Source organism: Callospermophilus lateralis, chromosome 10, assembly GCF_048772815.1.
Source record: "Callospermophilus lateralis isolate mCalLat2 chromosome 10, mCalLat2.hap1, whole genome shotgun sequence".
In the NCBI taxonomy this organism is placed as follows: Eukaryota; Metazoa; Chordata; class Mammalia; order Rodentia; family Sciuridae; genus Callospermophilus; species Callospermophilus lateralis.
Genome location: NC_135314.1, coordinates 67103535 through 67111681, shown reverse-complemented (window position 1 = coordinate 67111681; position 8147 = coordinate 67103535). Strand labels below are relative to the sequence as shown.

The window sequence follows — 8147 nt, the reverse complement described above, 5'->3', positions numbered from 1 at the left end:
ACTATTTATACTATATTAAGTATAACTTTGTAACCAGGAAAGTCCTTACTTTGAGTATATAATATGTGGGATTAAAATGTTACAGAACATCAAGAGAGAAATATAACAGTGAAAATTAATTAAAATTAGCAGGTTTTTAAAAATTCATCTTGTATGATATAAAACATACTTGAATATTTAAAATATAACTAGAATTATATGACCTCATAGAGACTTTTTGCCCTAAGATGCTATAATTATAAGAGCAGGATACTCTAGCCATATTTCTTTTTGTGTGTTTGTTTCTTTGTTTGACCTACTTTCAGGGACTGTCAAATACCAATCAGTTCTCCTTGTTAGTTTGGAAATACAGTACTTTGTAACTTGGAATATAGTATTTTACATTTCAACTATTAATGTTAAATTTTGCTACTATATCCATTGCCTCATTAATAAAAACTTTGTAGAATGATTGCTTTATCTGAATTTAACAGAGATCTTTTAAAGTCTTAAAGCAAGTCTTAAGGTCCCAAACCATAGCAATGATATTTCAGAATAAGTTCTCTCCACCACTACCCCCCACAATTATTTTCTCAGAAAATTTAATTATTTCTCTCCAATGAAGTTTTAAAATATTGTATCTGCAAACAAAATTCTTTGCACAAGTGGCCCTAAATCAAGACACCCAAGAAAAAACATTAAGAAATATATATTTTAAATCGATGGAAAAAAAATCAAAGTTCCTCATCTGGAACGATGTAGTCCCCAAAATAAACCAAATTAGTAATTGTTAATCAGATGCAACCTTTGCTTAACCAAACAATGAGAATTTACATTCTGTCACAAGCCTTGTTCCATGAACTTTTAATAAAAATGGGTATTGTTACCAAAACAGGGAATGTTTAAAACTTTTTAAAACCTTAACCCTGGAAGTTCCCAAGTATGCTTCCCTTGAAATCCTCAAACAAAATACAGCATTCCTTGGGTCAAAAATATATAATTTTTTTCTAATCTGTTCAATTTGTAATTGATTATGTTTAGACTTCCCCTCAGTTTAAAAACTTATAAATCAACACACTATAAAACTGACATATTTTTTCACATGCAGTTTTGTGAATTTTATGAAATTGTAACCCAACTCAGGATCAGAACAATTCCAAGACCTCAAAATTTTCCTTTACCATGCTTTTGTAGTTACACCCTCCATTCCTGTTCTCTAGAAACCCCCTTGTCTATTCTTTGTTATGATAATTTGATCTTTTAAAAAATGACATATAAAGCAGTTACTTAATAAGTATCCTTTTGAGACAGACTTCTTAAAGGGAGCATAATGTTTTAAGATTCATCTGTACTGTTGTGTATTAAAAATATGTTCTTGTTTAATGTCAAACCTTTATGGATTTACTATAGATCCATTTAGTGGTTCAAAGACATTTGGAATGTTTCCAACTTTAGAAATTATCAATAAAGCAAATATAACATTCATGTATAGGTTTTTGTGTGAACGTGAGGTTTTGTTTTTTAATTTTTTTTAGACTCAACACCCAGGACTACCAAAGTCATATGGAAAGTGTACGCTAAACTTTATAAGAAATTTTGGAATATTTTCTCAAGTAACTGTACCATTTTGCATGGAAACTGCATAGATTAAATTCCAGTGCCTTCAGATCCTAATCAGCAAATGATATTGTCAGCTTATTATATTTTAGCCATTCTAATGGGTATGTGGTTCTATAGAATTATGGTTTCAATTTTAATCACAATTTCTCTTGCAGATAATGTGGTTGAACTTCTTTTTATACTCTTATTCACCATTCATACATCCTTTTAATAAGCATATAAATGTAATTAATATCCTTTGCCTCAACATCATGATATTTTAAAAATCCAACTCCCAGGTATTTACTCTAGAGACTAAAGATGATAGGGACTTCACAAAAGATAGTGTGAATTGCTATATAAACCCTGTCTCCAGCAAAACTAGTAAAAAAAAATCATGAAAACAAAAATTGAACAAAATTTCAAGCCTCTGGAAATCATCCTAAGGACATATAGCTAATGAAGATGTATTTATTCAAGAATCTCTACTAAAATTTAATCATAACAAGAAGTGGCTGATACTTGAACTTATACCACCTCCCTCCCTGTCCATTCCAACTCAGCACAGCAGAAGTTTCACTCTAGACAGGTATATTCAAGAACTCAGGGCTCTCCTACCCCCATGCTATGGTTTAGATATGAGGAGTCCAGCAAAGCTTATATGAGACAGTTCTAAGAAACTTCAGAGGTGAAATGATTGAGTAATGAGAACCTTAACCTAATCAGTGATTAATCCATTCATATAGATTAACTGGGTGATAACTGTAGGCAGGAAGGGTGTGGCTGGAAGAATCAGGTCCCTGGGAGCATGCCTTTGGGGTTTATGTTTTGTCCCTGGTGAGCAGAGCTCTCTTTCCTTCTTGGTGATCATGTCCTAAACCCTCAGCCATACTCTTCCATTATGATATTCTGCCTTACCTTGGGTCTAGAATAATGGAGTCAGCCGTCTGTGGACTGAGACCTCTGGAACCATGAAACAAATAGCCATTTCCTCCTCTAATTTTGCTTGTTGGGTCTTTTGGTCACAGTGATGTGTAAACTGACTAAAGCTCCCTATCTCCTAATCAGAAGGAAAATTGTGGGGTGGGGGAGGCAGTACACCAGCATTTCCCTTGGTCCCCCAGTTACCAGTAACTGAGATAAATTCCATACTGCTTTGAGATGTGGGGGCTCCCTTCTTCTGCCCAGACTCTACTCAGAGGATAAAGGTTCTACCTCTTGAAGGCATCACCAACTATAGGAGGCCTGATTGTTCTTCCCCTTGCTCATGAGATGGATCTTGTAAGGTGGTTCCTCCGTGCAGGAAGAGGCAAGCTAAGTAGACCCAAAGCAACAACTCCACCTCCACCACCATTTTTTAAAGTGAGGGTGGCAGCAAAGAGGAGCAAACCATTTTCCCAGTATCCCAGAGCCACAGTTCGGAGAGTGTCTGACAGGGGAGAAGCAGACCTTGAGGCAGAGAGCTCCTCATCTCTTCTCAGAGGAACTGATTTCATTTATATCAGAATGTATATAAATTCAAGCCCACAGATGCTCTTAAAACTAGTGGGGGGTGGTGGTGAATGGCCACTGGGAGGAGACAGGCAGATTCTTTGTTGACATAGGCTAAACTATAGGCTGGCCAGTTTTCCTGAAAACCTGGAGTGAGGGCAAATCTCAAACCCCTGATATCGGGTACTATTTCTTCAAAGGAATCCAGTTTAGCTGTTTAGTTAATGGAGCTATTTATGCTTCTAGGACACTGTTGTGAAAAATTAGAGTAATAACCAGGTAATCAGTGAAGTTCAGCTTCTGGGAGTAGTCAGGGAAACTGACAAACAGAATCCTTCTAAAGCCACATTCATCCCAGGGTGAACTGAAATGTGCTTACCCAGGGTTATGACCATGACAAGCAATATCATAGGTGTGACCCATGGTGGTGGGGGGATGCCAGAGGAGTGGGTGAGGATAAGGATAAGACAGCAATAGACCCCCAAATAAGACAACCAGTCACAGAAATGTAACAAGCAGTTCTCAGTAACAAACCCCATGTGTGGGACACCAGTGCCTAGAGTTGCTACAATATATTGTTTAAAATGTCCAGTAGCCAAAAAATTTGTGAAACATATAAAGAACCTGGAAAAATATAACCATACACTAGGAAAAAAAGCCAAGAAACAAACTGCCTGCAAGAGCAACCAGATGTGAGACTTAACAGAAAAAAAAGACTTCACAATGGTTCTTTTAAATATGTCTAATAAGTAAAGGAAATAAAATCGTGATTTAAAAACTTAGATGTGGTGAAAATGTCAATAAAAATATCAGTAGAGAAATAAAAATTTCTAAAGATACCTCTGATATGCTTTAATTTACATTAGAATTGTTTTAGAGACTCTACCAAAAACTTCTTTCTCTTCTTGGAGACTCCCCATAGCAGAAGTAAAATGCTCTGGTGGTTTTACTACTTCTGGACTATGCCAGGAGTTCCATATGCTTTATAGAATAAGAGCACTGGGCACATGGCAAACTGCTGTGATTTACACCAAACTGAGGAAAGCTTCCCTGCCTGTTACAGGTCACTCTTTAGTGAAGTGTGTTGTTAATCAAGTGGCCACCTGCACAGATCTGTGAGTCATCCTAAGAATACGCTTGATGGAAACATCTTAGTGCTATGAGTACCCATTGAAATGTTCTAAGACATTTTTAGCGTCCTGTGAACTGGCACAGTTTCTCTTAAAATTGAAGAGCAATGCATACACAGTTCATAAGAGAAGAAAGGAAAAGAACACTTACAAACCAGTGTTTTGCATTCAAGGTGCCATATTTCTTCCTTCCCACCTTCAAACCAATTCTCTTGGAATTGTAGAGCTCTTGTAAATATCAAAAGGACCATTCAGTGTGTTTGAGGAGAAATGTGCTCAGTTGGAGCATTGCACTTTGGTACAAAAATCAAGGTCTTCTTAAGCTTCAGCTTTCCCATTAAGAAAACAGAAATAAGTGAAAGAACGGTTTTCTTGAAGGGTCTTATTAGTAAAGTATAAATTCTTTGACCATTATGAAAATATGTACATCAATATGTAAATGAAAGGAGGAAACATTAGCCATTTATGTGAACGTATCCAGTTTCAGGAGCCAGAGTTAAATCAAATGCTCTGCAAAAGATATCACAGAAGCTCCAAAGAAGATGTATTGGAGTTTAGATAAAGGTTGTGCCCCTAGACAATCAGTAGGATAGAGTTTAATTCTATAGTCCTGGAAAGGTCAGGAAATTTAGTTTATAGATGTTCCCTAAATGGATTATTTTTCATTTGTTCTTTCCAAATGCTATCCAATCATAAAAAATTCCACTACACACTTCATTGTGGTGGGGATTCTTTATGCTCAGACTATGGATATAAGTGTTACTAAAAGCTATTTCTCTAATCCACTGTCCCAGAGGTGGAAGCACAATACAGACAAAGCTGTAGAAAGCTGGCACCGATCTAACAGTAAGCAATGCTTAGTGTTTCGTGCCAGAAGCTAGAATTGTTGCTGCTATTATAAGAAGGGGGAAAACAAGTGGCAAAGCTTTCTTTGGAAATGAATACACTATTGGCCCAAGGGCAGATGTGAAATCACAATGCCATCAATGGGCCCTATTACACAAAGAAAGCATATTGAATGAGCCCACCTTTGTATTAAGAGGTAAGAAACCATGTGGGAAAATATTTTTCATTACTGGACCACAGCTATATCTGAAATCAAGGACTCAAAAGTGTGAGAGAATGATATCTATCTGGAGAAGTTCCTGTTGCTTTCTGGGGAGCAGGGGCAGGATGTGCTGAGAGAGTCATCTTCCCAGCAAAAGAATTGAGATAGAATAATGAGACTAGGTTTCTAATGGACTTGCCAGACCTTTTAGAATTTTGTAAGCAAGCATGAAAAGAGGCCACTGGTTGTGGCTACACCCTGGCAGAAACTAAAGATCCAAAAGAGTTAATCGTTAAACAGAATGGAGTCCTGTTACTTTCTTTTAAAAATGTTCTTTCTATGTGTCTGCAGCATGGCTGTGTTATAAACAAGAAACTCACATCTATTTGGGGCATTTGCCTGATTATATGGAAAAAAAAACTGTCAGATGGTGTCCTAGATAATAGAAATATGAAGGCTGTTTCTGGACAAGCAGAGCCTGATGCTGGCAGGCACATTTATAACAGAGTAGTAAGAAAAATTCAGGTCTAAATTTAGAGCATCTAAAGAATAGGTGGAATGGAATGTCGTTTCTTATTGATCTTTACCAACCTTTACTCCTTTGCCCCAAATACATTTTACATCTCTCACTTTTCTCTTTTTCATATCTTATTTTATTTCACTCCTTTTATCTGACCCAAATTGAAATTTCTTTCAATTTGTTAGAATTATTTATTCAATTTGTTCATTATTTTCAATTTGTTAGAATTGCATCCAATTTCATCAAATGATAGCAGCTTCAGTAAATAGAAGTTTACTTTTGAAGTCTGAAGGCAAACCATTGTGGGCCTGTGAAATGGTTCCAAGCTCATGATGTTAACAATTCCCATCCAATTTCAGTCTTCCTTCTACGCCATTTTTAGCATGTGGCCTTCATCTCATGATTCCAAGATGGCTTCTGGGTGTTAGGAAAGATATCCCCAGTCCAAGAAAGAGAAATGAGGATAAGGTAGTAAAAAGGGCAAAAGAAATATGCCAGCTGAGTCTTCCTGCTCTTAAAAATGATAGAATCTCTTTATATCATACTAGCCAAAACAGGTTTACACTGCCACCTATGCCATGGGGCTGAGATGCAATTGGGATTCTTCCTAGTAATGAGCAATGGTTGGGATAAACAACTACTGTGTGTTATCTGAGTTAGTATTATTTTCTGCCTCCTATTTTAATTATAATCAATTATAATCTATTGTATAGATTGCAATTATGTTTAGTTTTTTAAAATAAGAGCATTTGCAATATCTAATTCTAACTCATTATGAGTGATTTTATAAGTTCAATGTGCACCTTTTTTTAAAAAAAGCAATCGTGTTTCAATTACAGACTAAGAATCACTAATACAATGAACTTGAACTTGAATTAGAAAAAAATTAAGATTCTAAATATAATTGCTAGAGAATGTCTTAATGGGAGGAGTGTCAATGAAATTTTTTCTCTATAAACAATATGATCATTAACAGACTAGTAAATCTTAATTGGAAAAATAAGGCAAAATTAGTAAAACCGCACTCTTCCTATAAAAAGTTATATATAATCTTCTGCACGGATAACAATCATACATGAAAACACCAAGATATGATCCCTGTACTGCACACCCAGGAATGTTAGAGAATCTGCTCTTAGAATGATCTAGTAATCTTCTTCCTCTCCATCATCTTCAGTATTTTGTTTCCTCTTCTCCACCCGGAAACCTTCCTCTTCCTCTCTCTCCTCTTCTTTTCCTTCTTTAAAATCATCATCATCATCATTATATTTTTCTTCTTCTTTATGATTTTCTTCTTTCATCAAGTAAGAGAAGCCCACTTCTTCTTGTCCCTCTCCCAATTCTGACCCTGCTTCATCTTCATCCTCCTCCTCTTCTTCCCCATATCCTTCATGTGGACCACCTTCATCTTCCTCTTCATTTCCATCATCTTCATTTCCAAGTACATAAGTACTTCATTCTTCTCCTCGTCGGAGTCAGGTGCTTCATTATCCTCCTGATCAAATCCATTTAAGTATGTGATTTGTTGCAGCAATTCAAAATTATTTCTCTGTATTCTTTCAGGTTTGCGATCTCACAGTTAAACAAATCAAGATTTTTCAAATTTTTACGATTTTGCAGAGCTTCTAATATACTGAGATCTTTGATTTTTGTTTCCACTTAGATTGAGGTAAGTAAGATTTGGGCAATTTTCTGCCAGGACTTCCAAACCTCCAGAAGTGATATTGACACTAAGTTCCAAATTTTGAAGTTTATTTAAGCTGGGAAGTTGGGCCAGTGAACTTAATTCCACATTATCTATACTCAGAAACTCTAGTTCTTTAAAAGTGTCGTTCGGGCCTTTGATTTTCCCACTGACACACATGCAGTTGTCAACAACTAACTCTGTCACTTCCTCTAGAGCTCTGTTCAGTAACCCCATGTTCATCCTCTTCTTCATCTCCATGTCCGCCTCCTGCTCTTCTGCTCTACTCTCCTCCTTTCCCCTCTCCTGCTTTTCCCACTACCTCCCAGCCCTAAACTTTTAAAACATTTGGAAATGAATGAAAAGAAATGCAAATATAAATGACCACACCAGATAGATGTGGAGGAGAAAGGAAAGAATAACACATGGAGTCCAAGGAGTTGGGACTCTAACTCGGCTGCCCCTACCTCCTTGTCCACACACCAGTGCTCGCACACTTGCATACACACACGCACGCACACACCAGCAGTTCTTTTCCCTTCCATCCAATGTACATCTTTAGCAACACCCAGAGAACTTATTAAAACACAGACTGTTAAAATTCTGCATCCTATTTCTAGAATTTCTGAACTTGGAGGTCCACAATAAGGGGATTAAAGAATTTGCATAACTAACAATTCAAAGGTGATCTAAGAA

The 8147-nt window shown here is 36.5% G+C and overlaps 1 pseudogene; it reads right to left on the bottom strand.

Moving 5' to 3' along the window:
* Positions 1 to 7067: 7067 nt before the first annotated feature.
* On the bottom strand, positions 7068 to 7712 carry LOC143408618 (acidic leucine-rich nuclear phosphoprotein 32 family member E-like; annotated as a pseudogene).
* Positions 7713 to 8147: the final 435 nt, after the last annotated feature.